This window comes from Octopus bimaculoides, chromosome 1 (assembly GCF_001194135.2).
Source record: "Octopus bimaculoides isolate UCB-OBI-ISO-001 chromosome 1, ASM119413v2, whole genome shotgun sequence".
NCBI classification, from domain to species: Eukaryota; Metazoa; Mollusca; class Cephalopoda; order Octopoda; family Octopodidae; genus Octopus; species Octopus bimaculoides.
In genome coordinates, this window is record NC_068981.1 from 57,312,587 (window position 1) to 57,327,894 (window position 15,308).

General features: G+C 32.8%; 1 protein-coding gene and 1 long non-coding RNA gene across 4 annotated transcripts in view; one reads left to right on the forward strand and one right to left on the reverse strand.

Annotated features, from left to right (window-relative positions):
- Positions 1–15,308, forward strand: part of LOC106881035 (zinc finger protein 423) — a 273,101-nt gene that overhangs the window by 219,920 nt on the left and 37,873 nt on the right. The gene's annotated exons all lie outside the window — the stretch shown is intronic.
- Positions 12,636–15,308, reverse strand: part of LOC128247531 (uncharacterized) — a 13,062-nt gene continuing 10,389 nt past the window's right edge. Inside the window, exon 2 of the long non-coding RNA XR_008263857.1 lies at positions 12,636–12,824. This is a non-coding gene — a long non-coding RNA (uncharacterized LOC128247531). The remainder of the gene's footprint in view (positions 12,825–15,308) is intronic.

Consider the following 15,308-nt stretch of genomic DNA (forward strand, 5'->3'; position numbering starts at 1 on the left):
ACCAGACTCCAATCTGATCTGGCAGTTTCTACAGCTGGATGCCCTTCCTAACGCCAACCACTTCGAGAGTGTATGATTACAATTGCAACTGAGTCACAGACTTAAATTATCATGGATTTGCTTTCTACCTAGGTGTGTGCCTGTCTGTGTCATCCACTCATAACAATTGATCCTAAAAAGAGAAATATCCACAGATAAGAATAATAAAAAAAAATTAAGATAAATATTCTTTAGTAAGCCACAAGATCTAACCAAGGAAATGGTAGGGAAAATAAAGCTTGTAGCCACTTTTATTTTTTAATAACCTTTGGAAAATGTAACTTTGAATATCTGATCAATGGGCAGAGAAAGAAAAACTTAACATGCAGTTATAGTCACAGGCATGGCTGTGTGGTTGAGAAGTTCTCTTCACAACATGTTTTCAGGTTCGCTCCTACCTTGGGTATGTCTTCTACTATCGCCTTGGACTGACCAGTTCTTTGTAAGTAAATTTGGTAGAGGTAACTGTGTGGAAACCCTATCATCGGTATGGGTGTTGGTGCTATGTAAAAAGTACTGGTGCTGATACTACATAAGAAGCACTGGTGATGGCGTCACATAAAAAGCACCCAGTACACACTGTAGAATGGTTGACATTAGGAAGGGCATCCAACCATAGAAAACAAGCCAAAACAGACTTTGGAACGTGGTGCATCCCCTGGCCTTGCCAGTTCCTGTCAAGCCATTCAACCCATGCCAGTATGGAAAACAGATGTTGAATGATGGTGATGATATATGTATGTGTTTGTCTCTATACTACTGACAAACAGATGGTTTGATTATGAAGTACTGGGGTCACTTTATTCAACTAAAGCATTCAAGATGGTGTCTCAGCATGGCCACAGTCCATTGACTGAATCAAATAAAAGAGTATAAAAAGAGTTCTTGGCAGGACACTAGTTAAACTAGGTATATTCCACTTTCTAACAATAGTTTTATTTCTTTAGCATTCTGTCAAATGTACATCTTTTTTTTTATTTTTGTTGTTTTGAATAAGTCATGAATTGTCTTGTAGCTTTAAGATTTTGATGATGTGACTGTTTATTTTTAGAATGTCATTGTAGGGTAAGTGTGAGAAGCCAGATCTGGCCACTTTGAGCATAAAACAGGCAGGATATCTTGGCCAGCTATGGCCAGTTTAAATACTAAAGGGTTAAAGTAAGAATAAAATTGTTATTAGAAGATTTTTAAATGTATAATCCCTGTTGCATTGTGTAAAAGTGACTAACACAAGATTTTTTTTCTAATGTAAAGATGAACATATATAAATACACATGTGTGAAACTAAAAGCTGTTCCATGCATGAAGTTTAATTGTATATGTAATAAAATCACTTAACCAGTGCTAACTATGTTCTCCTGTGTCGACAGAAAGAACTAGTTATACAGCTGCACATCCACTATTTTTGTGTTTCCAATGTCATAAACCATCTAAGTTTACACCACTTAATCTATTTCTGTGATCAAGTTTGAACAAGCATATATTAAAGCATATATGTTATTAAAACTATTAATCTATTAGATGCAATTAAACTTTTAACTTTGTCTTTTAGAAAATATATTTCTACATCCATAGGCACAGGGCTGGATATGTATTGAAGAAGCTCACTTTGCACCTACATGGTTTCAGGTTCAATTCCTCTGTGCAGCACCTTGGGCAAGTGTCTTCTACTATAACCCTGAGCCAAACTATGCCTTGTGAGTCAATTTGGCAGACGGAATTTGTGTGGAAGCCCATATGTATATTTGTATATATATATGTATGTTCGTTTTGTTTATCTACCACCATCATTTAACAAGCGGTGTTGGTTTGTTTATGTCTCCATAACTTAGCAATTCAGTAAATGATATTGATTGAATAAGTACCAGATTTAAAATCATAAGTACTGCTGTCGATTTGTTCAACTAAACCTTTCACAATGGTACCCCTGCATGGCCACAGTCCAATGTCTGAAACAGATCAAAAATTAAAAATGTAGCTTTGTAAATTTTCTATGTGCTGCTTTTGATCTACTTGTCAGGTGTTGCTGACTTTTGTGACTTAGTTTTAACGCTATTTCATTTGGGATTCATTGAAATAATTGAACACTTTTAACTTTTGCAGTGTCCTTTTTCCATTTACCACTTTATGTAACATAACTGTAGCTAAAGGGATGATGGGAAATAAATAGATTTTGTTACTAGAAATGTGAATCTAAAGTTCTAGTATGTAATGACGTGGAAATGATAATATTATAAGTAAATGATTTCTTACATTCTGAAAGGCCACAGATCAGTATTGAGGAGAGTGAGGGTATAGTTGATTGACTTTATCTTAGTACAGGTGCAGGTGTGATTGCACCTGTAAGAAATTTGCTTTCCTACTGTATGATTCTGGGTTCAGTCCTACTGCATGGCACCTTGGGCAAGTGTCTTGTATAATAACCATGAGCCAACCAAACCCTTGTGAATGGATTTGGTAAACAGAAACTGAAAGAAGCCCATTGTGTGTGTGTGTGTGTGTGTGTGTGTGTGTGTGTGTGTGTGTGTGTGTGTGTATCATCCTCATCATTGTTTAACATCCATCTTCCATGCATGCATGGGTAGAACGGTTGACAGGAGCCAGCCAGGTAGAAAAACTACCCTAGGCTACTGTATCTGTTTTGGCAGATATATATACAGACCATGTCTTTCTTTTGCTGGGCTCAAATCTCATTTGCGAACCCATGGGAAACGAACCTCCACCAAGTATTCTGCTTATATGTCTGTGCACACTTTTGAATGCAATGCATGCCAGAAGGTTTGCAAATCTAAGAGAGGCCTCAAAAGACATTTTAAGATCCACAAAGATCAGAACTTATCTGCAGCTCTTGGTGGTCCAAATCAGATATGTAATCTCTATAGGTGTCTTTTCAGAACATTGTCTGGTTTAAAAAGCCACATCAGATGCCATGATGGTTCTAAGGTACAGAAGGTGTGTCTGTCTCAATGTCTGTTTGTCTTCCACCATTACTTAACAACCAGTGTCGATGTGCTTACATCTCCATAACTTAGTGGTTCAGCCAAAGAGACCGATAGAATACGTCCTAGGCTTGAAAAAGTAAGTACTGGGGTCAATTCATTTGAATAAAAATTCTTCAAGTTGGTACCCCCAGCATGGTCACAGTCTAATGACTGAAACGTAAAAAAAAAATAATTAACTTTCATTTCCAAGTCAAACAACTACAAAATTTCTAATCTGTCAACTTCACTCTATTACTTTCTATTACAAATATCCTCAATGTAATATCTCAGAAATTTCAACAATTGTATTACAAAGAAATCTTTTTGTTTTATCTCACTCAAAGCTTTTTTTCTTAAACTGCAATTGTTTATTGTTATCTCTAATTTATTTATTTCTATTGATATGTTGTTACTGAGTTAAGCTAATCAGGAGAGCAGTTAATTTCTGTAGTCATCTTATAATCCAGTATTTTTCTAGTTATGATGAGTGCAGTTTGTAGTTGTAGAGAAAACATTGGTAAACCAAGTATTCAAGTAAGGTAATACAGTCCTGGAAAAAAATGTATTGAGCAAGGTTGCTGAAAAGGAGAGACAAAAGCATCAATTTTACATTGACTCAGAAAAGTCAAAAGAACAAATACTGATGCTGTAAAGGTAAAATGGACAGAGAGCGTAGACTAGAACTACAACTGAAGGTCATCATATGTTGATGTAAAGTACTTGCAGCTGAGAATGTATCTCTCAAGAAGATGCGTTTTTCTTGGATCTAGTCTATATGTATCAGTAAAATTAAGAAGATTTAACATAAAAATGAAAAGGCAATGTGATAACAGCAATAATAATAGTTTCTTAGATAAACATAAAGTATAAGAATAAGAATTGCGATTAATTTGTGACATGTATGCCATGTCATTCCCAAGAGTACTAATAATGTAAGTGAAGTTATTCCAACTTGGTTGCAAATTCAGTTCAGTAAGAACTTACCACTTTACTATGCTGCCAGTCACAATCATTAATAGTAGCAGCAGTAGTAGTAATAACAACATTTTACTCTTAACTAGTTCCTGTTCAGTTTTAAACATTTGTCCCTGTGTGTAAGTATATGTTTCTCACACTGCCATATTTTTCTGTCTATGCCATTAACAATGTTATTTAAGTTAACTGAAATGAAACCAATATGACTACTTTACTGTAAGAATGAACCTCATGCACACAACTCACACATACATCATATCAACCTTCTAATAGAGTTGCTCTTCGCAAAAGGATCTGTAAAGCAACAGAAAAAAGCTTGTGTGTTTATATTAAATTTCTCTTGGGAGCAATTATTGCTGGTAATCTCACTTGGAATTTCCAATTAGAAATAGCCTATCTCCCACATGATAATTCTGATAAACAATTTTTTTATCCTTCTAGAGAGAGGGGAGAAGGGGAGTGAGAGAGAGAGAAAGAGAGAGAGAGAGAGAGAGAGAGAGAGAGAGTTGAAGCAGTCTCTCTAATTGTATAGATTTGTTTCACATTTTATCAAAAGTTTTTTCCAATAACAACTTTTTTGTTACTTTTTTTTTTTAAATCATTTATATTTGTTATTTTTCACCAACAATTCTCCTGTGATGAAAATGACCATTTTTGTCAGCCTCTTTTATATCAGACTTAGCTCCCAATCTGATTTCTGGTTCCAGAATCAATCATTCATGACATTTTTGACCTTTTAGGAAACATAGTTATTGTTTGATGTTTGAATGTTCATCTTATATTTTCAGCTTTGTAACAGTTCAGTCATCTTTCCCCCACTCTAAACAATCTAATCTCATTTTTCTGTTTACTTAGTTTCAAAACAATCTTTAGATTATTCCAAAGAATAATATAAAAATATTATGTACATTTATTTATTTATTTATTCAACTGTTTGTTTTCTTTATTTTTTATTTTTATTTATGCATTTATTTATTTATTCACTATTTTTCTGCTTGTGTGACAAATATTCAATCAAAAACCTGTCACTCCTTCTCACCATTTAGCTTACAGAAACAATCTCCAGACTTCCTCAAAGGCCTCTTTGCATTATGAAGCATGTTATGTAAATAAAATATGGTTATAAATCACGCAACACTCTTAACATGAAGCTACATCTGCTAAATGTTCCTCTAGTGTGTGTATGTGTGTTGCCCTACAGATTATATTTTTTTAATAGTCTAAACAGTTTCTTTTTAAGTCTTGCTCCTTCATTAACTATGGTCTATTCTAAATGTGTTCATTATACTAAAAAAAAAAAATAATCTATTTTGGAATCTGAACATGTTTTCCCCAATTTAACATATCTTTCTATTGATTCTCTCAGCTAAAACTCTAGTCAGATTTGAATCTAAAATAACTTGTCATATTATTTATCAATAATCCTTTTCTATTAGCTTTGTGGCCAGTAACTGAAAGAGGAAGCATATAATTCCAGTGGAAATATCACTTTCAATGGAATTATATTGTTTCAATTGAGATAAAATGACAGTGAGGTTGAAAGTATTGAGCTACTAACCACATTAATCATGTGTTCAGTCCTTACTACAGCAGTTACATTATGTTCCAGAGTAAAGGGTATATCTTTGCCTCCCTGACTTCACCAACCAGTGACATTTTCTAATCATCATCATTATCATCATCATCATCATCGTTTAACGTCCGCTTTCCATGCTAGCATGGAAAGCGGACGTTAAACGATGATGATGATGATGATGATTAGAAACTTTGTACATGTAAGGGCATCCACTTAAAAAAAAAAAAGCATAGTCTTTGAATCAAAAATCCCCTCAGCATTTAATAAGATAGAAGATCCGATGTAAAGTTGGGAAATAAATTAGCTCTATAAATGGGAAAGTGGTGGAGAGCAGAAATTACGTGCATTTTGGCATCATTTTTCAGTACCTTGTGATTCACTGCTCTATTGACTGGTTTGGTCCTTCCCCCTTTGAAGACTGATGAACAACATTACAGTAATCAATGTAACTTGCCAATCTGCTATACAAGTAGCAGCCGAATTTCCTTCATATAACACTCTAGTGTTGTGAAATGGTCACAGCTGGAAAACTTTGTTCATATGTTATCAGCTCAGTCAGAGAAAGCCTGGCACTCAACGGTTACAGAGGTTGCATGAATACTAAGCTTGTTCTTAATTTTTCTTTGTAATTCTATATTGTCGTAAAATAATTTTTAATTTCTATTTAGAAACTTTAGATTCACCTAACTTTTTACAAAGGCAAAATGCTTCAGATGTGTATTAATGGGCAAGTAAAGATTTCAAATGGGTCAAAAATTTGCCAAGAGCTTTATCTACTCTTTTATCTTTTACTTGTTTCAGTCATTAGACTGCAGCCGTGAAGAATTTTTTAGTCAAATGTATCAAACGCCAGTACTTATTTTTTTTTAAACCTGATACTTATTCTATCAGTTTCTTTTGCTGAACCACTAAGTCATGGAGACATAAACACACAACACCAGTTGTCAAGTGGTGGTGGTGAGGATGAACACAGGCACAAAGACACACACACAAACTCATATATATATGTATGTATATATATATATATATATATATATATATATATATACATACATATATACAATGAGCTTCTTTCAGTTTCCATCTACCCGATCCACTAACAAGGCTTTGGCTGGCCCGAGGCTATAGTAGAAGACACTAGCCTAAGGTGCCACACAGTGGGACTGAACCTGAAATCATGTGGTTGGGAAGCAAACTTCTTAACACACAGCCACACCTGCACCTATGCCACAAGATTTTAATATATCAGTTTATTTCTTCCTTTAATATGTAATGTATGTCACGTCTACCTGCAATTAACATACTTATTAAATTTATTCACTTAGTTCTTATTTATATTTATAAGAAGATCTATGCAGGATCAGTGTCAAAGGTTTTTCTCAATATGGTGATAATTAAATGGCTAACATAATGTGCTAATGAACTTTAAGTCATAAGCTAAAAGTTTCTAAAATGTGGAGCTATTTACCTTACAGCAACAAACAGATAATATCCCCATTTTACAATTAAATAGAGTTCAGCTGTAGGAACATCTGATCAAGTTAGTTATATCATCATCTTCATTTTAATGTCCACTTTTCTGTGCTTGCATCAGTTGTCTGGAGTCTACTGAGGTAGATTTTCTATAGCCAGATGCCCTTCATGTTGCCAACTCTCATCTGTTTCCAAGCAAAGTAATATTTCTCCTATGGCCAGACATGTTCTTACAGAATACTGGAAATGAACAACGCTGCTTGTATGATAGTGACAATCATTTTACAACTATCATGTGATTTCAAGACAAGGAAACACAAACACACGCTCACATACACATACAGATATACATAGACATACAGACAGCCAAATATTGCTGGCTTTTTTCAGTTACCATCTACCAAATCCACTCACAAAGCTTTGGTCCAGGGACATGCTGCCTGAGTAGGCAAGGTAGGCAGTGCCTACCCTGAATAAAGTAGATTGATAGTAATATTTTCCTTTTCTGGCAAAATATGCACCTAATTCAATAAAATTATGGAGGTTCCTCTGCTTACTATGCATAAAATGCAAAATATTTTGTTTTTTGTAGATTAGGTAGGCATAATTTGCCCCTGCCTTTCAATCTCAATATTAAAGCTACGATTAGTATTGCTGTAGTACACGTGCTGCGTACATTTCTACATTTTCTTTACGTGCTTATTTTTTTATGTGTTTTACTACATAAAGGTCACCAACTGTCTACCCTGAGTAATTACTGATGGCATGTGCCTGCTCTGGTCATCCCAGCCTCTAATAGATGACACTTACCCATGTTACTACACAATGGGACAGAAACCTGAACCTGGAACAATGTGGTCGGGAAGCAAACTTCTTACCATACAGCCATTCTTGCACCTCTGTAATTATCTGAATTAATAAAATCAACAAATCATAAATAGATAGACTGAATGTCACACTTCAAAAAGCTCTTTCATAATTCATCTTTGTTTTTACCCTAGCAATAGTTTTTAGTATATGGCAGTTGTTAACCTGCAAAAGACCAGTAACAAGTCTGCTTATAACTAAATTAGCCAAGGAACCAAGTCTTTCCCAAACACTGAAATGAGGCTCTTCATTATATAGAGGCAAAAGATAACCAGTCAACTGATAAATCTACCCTTGAATGCTATAATTGGCATTCATTCTTCTAGTACAGGGTTTGTAACACCAAATTGGACAATTTGAAAATGGAAAATATATTACAAATTAAAAGCAGCTGTAGTAATGTAAATATTATCAGTTGTGCATCCATAGTGTATGCATTCTGTTTATACACCAAATTTGCTGCAAGATAGCATCTGGGGAAAGCTCTGTTCACAATGTCAAATGTTATAGAATACCTGAATGTCACAGATCAGGTGAGTTGTGAGTGTCATGTAGCAAGCTTTCCCCAGACACTATCCCACAGCAAATTTGGCATATAGACAAAACACATACACTATGTATGTGCAGCCAATAATATGTTTCAAACATAGTAAAAAGGATCCAATTCAGAGAGCATTATCCTTGTATATTATAAAAATGAACATATTTAATGGTGAAATAGTTTTAAAATAAATTATGTTCTACTTTCATGCTATTTGAAACCACTTACTAATTTTTGACAGAAATGATTCTTAAATAAGAAATTTTAATAGCTACAATATCTCCAATATATGTTGCCTATACAGTGTTCCAATGGCACCTCAGACTCAGGCATTTGTTTCAAAATCATGACATTATTTGAAAAAGAAACAGAAAAAAATTAATGTTTATAATTATGGAAGCAGTATCTGACAGCTTTTTTTTTTTTTTTTCACCAAAGTATTTTTATTTTAAGAATAATAAGGTATATTAAAAATTCTATTCATAATTGCTGCTAATTTGTAAAGCCAATTGTATAGTTCATTATTGTCTCTCTAATTCCAAGCTGGTCTTAGTTATAGAAATTATCAATTGATGTTAATTGATATTTCAATAAAACGATATTTTTACTTTTCTTTTCTTTCTTTTTTTCTTAAGTTACCAACCACTATGATAAATTTTATTCGAAAGGCTATTAATTAATTAATATTTCTCAGTAGTCATATATTTCTTATTTCATGGTGTATTTTTGCAAGTTTTTTCTTGCAAGTTTAACCCACCTTTATAACTGTGAGTTTTCAGTTCATGCAGTCATTCAAGACTTAGATTAATATCTAGTTAGAATAGCCTTAGGCAATAACTGGAGATGACAGAAAGTAAATAAATGATAAAAGTTAGATAAAGACTAAGGAGGATAATTTTTTTTAAATCTTAAAACAAGAGATGCAAGAAAGACAGGGTGAATGCCATATACAAAACAGAGTAATTTTAAAGAGATGCAAAGAAGAGGTTATAACATAATAAAGATTGACATGGTGAGTTCATGACATAACCCACTATTGGTGCATCTAGTCATGCCAATTCTGAATTGTTTAGATAAATTATGAAACAGGGAATAATGAAACTAAATATGGACACAAAGGAAATCAAAATAACTGGTCAAGTGGTCATTGTACCCATGAGATAAACCTAATGAATTGAACAAAATGTCTGACTTTGATAAGAGAACTATATTCTGATCTGAAAAAAAATACATTTTTATGAATGTATAAAAATCACTTTAAAATGCTAAGTATGACATCTGAATAATGTATAAGATTCCAGTGCTCACTTTCTAACTCTTCAGATAATCTTTTGTGTAGCTCTGTCTGACTCTGGTTAACCATAATTCTCTACAGTGCTTCTCAGTCATATTCTGCTTTTATTCTTGACATTTATCAGATATCTCTTAAAAGTACTTATGGCCAATTGAATGTTTTGATATTAGAAGTAAGAAATTGGTGAGATAAATACATTTACAATTTATTATTTATATACAAACACAAATAAAACATTCCTGCACAATAATATAGAACCCTGGCATTATGTCTGGATATAAAGTAGTTTTATGTTATTATGTGTTATAAATAAAACACTTTATTGTAAAAACTTTCTTGGCATACCATAAATTAATAAAAAAAATTATTTTCCCAAGATGTGAGGATCCATAGAGCATGTGCTTATCTTAAGTTTCCATAACATTAAACAGATGAAAGATAAATCTCCCTCTGGATAGAAAACTAGTCTATTGCAAGCAGATTTTCCTATCAAAGGAATTGAATTCAGTACTACAAACCAACAAAGCATTTATCAATTCCACAATATGGTCTCTATTTCCAGAAAGTATGTAATTGTCAACATTGTCGAAAATATGACATTTTAAGCAGACTAAATACCTTTGCTCTCAGGATAAATACTAAATACATTGACCGAATAAATAGCATACAATCAAGACCATGATCTGACCTGCAACTGTTCACTATAGTATTGTACACTAATAACTTCATCTCTCTCTTTTTCTTAATCATTCTCCTCTTCTCTTACCTTCTTTCTCAGATATAGGTCAACCATATGATCATAGTATCTTACAAATAAAATATAAGAATCAGAATAAACTTAGTTAATGTTACCTTAATACACTACTAAAGTTCTTGTTTTAGTTTTCTTTTCCAAATCTACAAATATCTAAGACAATTTAGTTAGTATTTTAGTAACCAAGTAACTTTTTTTTTCTTTTTTTGATTATAATTTTTGATTATACTTTTCCACATTCCACACAGGGATTCTTATTTTGTCTTTTAAAGATGTTTCACATAACAGTTATTTTTGCAATAATCTATCAGATGCTTTTCTATCACATTCACTCAAATCTATTATCATAATATCGACAGTTCAAATGCAACTGGATATATAACAGATGGTTTCTTCATTATAAAATAATGTTGTTACAGTTAAATCAACAGTTACAACATTTAGTGCCATTGACTCCATGTCAATTTGATAGCCCTGCCATCGGAAGAAAAAGTGAAATGTCTAGAATTTGGCTGAAGCAATTGTTTTTCTTAAACCTGCTCCTTGGCTCGCAAGGAGAAACAATTTATAATTCTACACCCATTATTTTCCCATTGCCTTTGATCTTAAAGAAATTCAAAACATATCAAAGATTTAGCAAACAAATAGGGAATTGAACAAGTGATGGTTTCGTTACTAAAACAAACACACACATATTGGAATACTTTATTAGTAAAGGACTTATTTTTTCTTTCACTCTTGTATATGTTTATTTTAATTCTTATATTGAACTATCTAGGTTACTTTGGTAAGTGACAAAATCGGCACTATGCATATATATCTCTACCACACCTGACATGCATACATTTATTCCCTTAAAAGCAAATGGCATATTTAGATGTGTTATTAAATTTTCATTCCATCCTCGATTACATCAAGACAAATTCTCTGAGTTTTCTCTGAGGATGGAGAATGGAAAAGCAAAACTACTTATACCTCTGGAGGTCTACCAATCATGGCACATTTTAGTTCTCTATCAGCAAATTCTCCCCAATGGAAAGAAGTGATGCTATTAGCGTATACAACATGAGCAATATCAGCTTATTTCCCAGATGACTTTCCAACCTGTGTAGGCTTACTAAGCTTGCATCAGTAATTATTTGTATTCCTCATATATGCAGCTTGAACTTGCAGTGTCTATCTATGTTATGTTATTTGTACCTCTACACTTTATAGAATCTCACAAACTTTCTTGGCAGTGGATGGCTGCTGGGTAATAATGGTCATAGTTAGAATTTACAATTTTCGAAATTTTCACAACAAAATGTTTTTAAACATTTTTTATACTTATATTTATTTCTTGATTAATTCTTTGGAGAAATCCATTTTAAATCGATAGCTTATAACTAAGATTACTTTTACACACATTTTCTTTTCTATTATTTTTATCGTGATATTTTCTGAATTTTCCCATTTGAGATGAAATTTTAGTTATCTGTTTTATGTGAGAAATACCTTCTTTTCTAGTCTTCTTTTTTTTTACTTTGGAAAGTTTAAATTATGGTGACTGGCAATTCTATTGTGGGCTTCTTGTTTTTCTTTAATAACTCCTAATGTTTCCTTCATGAAGATGATCTTGTTCTTTATGATTCCAGGTGCCTTCTGCCAGAAGGTATCAGAGAGAATAAGTAAATATTGACTATTCTCAGAAAGTCTTCTCTTATTCAATATAGTGAGTTTGTCCTATTACTTTTAAATCATTGCAAAATTCATTGTTGTTAAATATTACCACATATAATACTTAGCATAAAGTTAAGACGAAATATAATTTTTATAATGTTATATCACTGAAGCTGACTAGATTATTATAGCATTGAAATGGATGACAATCACAATGATGATGGCATCATCATCATCATCATCATACATAACAAAAGATTTCTCTACTATTTATGGCACTCACTTAGTTAGTATTGACATGTGGTGAGCCCTTCTTTATTGTGAGTATATTGTCCTTAAATTAGAGATTTAAACCTTTCATTACTGTATTTATTTTGAGATGCTCTGTGTTTCTTTCGATTACTTTAAATATAACAAAGAATTTAGTAAAATAATTTAGTTATCATTCAGCTAGTGTTAGGAACATAAATTGTGACTAAGGTTTAGTGGAAGATTTTAATTCAAAACTTATGAAAACAAGACATTTTTACTCAGAGCTAGAGCAGGTTTCAGCCAGGTTGGTAACGAAAGGGCTAAAAATATGTTATTTTCTTTTTCAAAGAGAATCCAAGAGTGATGAGGCATTGTACAGGTACAGAAATATTTTGAGAAACTGACTGTTAAATCTGAAAAAAAAAAATAGAAATTATTTTCATTTCCTGACTTTGAATAAATATCATGTAAAACTACAAATGAAAATTATATTTATAAGAATACCAAAAAAATTGTCAGAATCTGATTAATGGAAGTATGCTGGGGATAGAAAAAATTTTGCTTTAGAGGTTAAGGTGGGGATGCTTGTGTACTTAAGAGTATAGTCCATCAAGAAAAATGGGTTTGGATTCATTGATGTTGCATAGACCAAGCTTTGCTTTGATCAAGTAGGTCTGTGGCACACTGGTGGTCAGTTGAATAATATTTAGATAAATATATTGTACCTTCATTTAACTGACAATCCTACTGTACATTCATTCCAATTCTGTGAGTTGCAAAGTAACAATCTGAACTTGTATTCTCTCCACTGTCCAATCCACTTTTGTATTTCTATGGATTTTTGTGGAGGTGGGCAAAGTGTACTTGCTTATAACACAATTGCTCTTCATTTGGTGGTAATGTGTGGACAGATGGTTCCTTGTTGTGCTCCATTTGGGCAAATTGTATATTTCAGGTGCATTGTTTTTATATACTACAGCTCAAGAAAATCTAAGACCAAAGACATTCTATCTATGACCATTTTATCTTCAGTTATTTCAAATTACTGTTATGTCTTCTTTTTTTTTCTTAAGGTGATAGATTATGAGAGATAGTAGCCAAATCTTGAATGATAATATGAAAGCTCTGTGATTGGCTTGTTTGTGTAAGGTTTGTGAATTGTATGGTGATTGAGTCTGAAGCATGTTATGAGATGCAGGGAAGAATATGTGACTTGAAGCTAAGCTGAGTCTTTCTAAAATTTTTACATTGTACATAGGAGATTGATGGGTCTGTCTGGGGAAACTTTTTTATGGTCACTCATCTCTTTGCTTTGCTAAAAAGAATCCTGGTTAAAGTTGAATGTGAACAGAACACAAATTAAATATCTTGAGCTACCAAGCCTCACATTACATGTGAAATTCCCATTTTAACAAGCAAGTCTTATACTGCAGGGTCACTCGACCTGCTAGAAATGGCAGTCAAATTCCTAATTCCTTATCATCTTAAAAAGATGGAGACATTTGATAGTACAGCTCTAGTTTCTACATGAAAAGAAAATATCAAGATAATCAAAGCTAAATTGTCTTTGATCCTAGATCTAATGGATCAGAGATAACCAGGAACCAAACAACATTTTGATATCTACCCCAATTGACAATTACGACAATAACACAAATATTGATATTCTCTAATATGATGCTTTTTTTTTTTTTTTTCAATAAAACCCCACTGAAATATTTATTTTTTCTTCCCCATTGCACCCCACCCCCACCCTGCCATTTCTGTACCTTCTGACATCTGTATATAAATTACATTTTATATTCCCGTTTTCTCAAGTAAATGAATTCACTACTATCTTAATTCATTTAAGATATGTATTTCTATTGATTATGCTCACTTTTATGAGATGTTGAAGATATCAGCTGTTCTTTTGATAAGAGTATTTACTGCAAGATAATGGTGAATTGATAAGTAAAACTTCAGCTTTCTGTTTCTATTGTTGTGTTACCAATTGCCTATTTGTATTCCTCTTAGAATGACATATTGCTACTTCTACCTCTACGTCTCTCTCTCTCTCTCTATATATATATATACATATATATATATATATATATATCATCATTTAGCATCCGCCTTCCATGCTGGCATATGTGTGTGTGTGTGTATATATATATATATATATATATATTTAAATTTATATTTGTGTGTGTGTGTGTGTATATATATATATAAGTGTATGTGTGTGTGTATAAGTGTGTGTGTTGCAATAAGCCTAGCCTTATCACAAAGAACCTAGGACTGTAAAACTAATCAGCAGGCAGTAAATCACAAGGCAATATGCCATTTAAAAGACATCTGCCACCACCCTCTTAACTTCATTTGACACTATCACATTGTCAGTGTCTGTATTATTTTAGCCATGTCTTCTGGGACCACCAGTTCAGTGTGTATGTTTCGGCTGTTTGTGTTTTGTATGTGGGCATGTGTGTACACGTGCACATGTGTGCGCACATACACACACGCACACACACACATGTATACATAAACATGTTCATGTTTCATACACACCTCACTCTCTCAATTTTCTCACCTCTATATCCACCCTTTTCTCCTCGCTCTTAAAACAAATATATCTTCATCATGGTAACAATATTATAAACTGTGTTAAATAATAAAACTGACTGTTATATACAGACCTTTCGCAAATCTCTCCCTTAATTTTCCGAGTGTCATTCCATTTCTATAATGTACATGTATTACTCCATTAAGAAATTAAGATGGAAAAGAAAAAAAAAATGTCACACATGTCATTCCATAGAGACTTATTTGCATTATGTATTTGCTGAGCCTTATAATGTATGTGTGCGTGTGTGTATAGGTATATAAATATATATATATATATATATATATATATA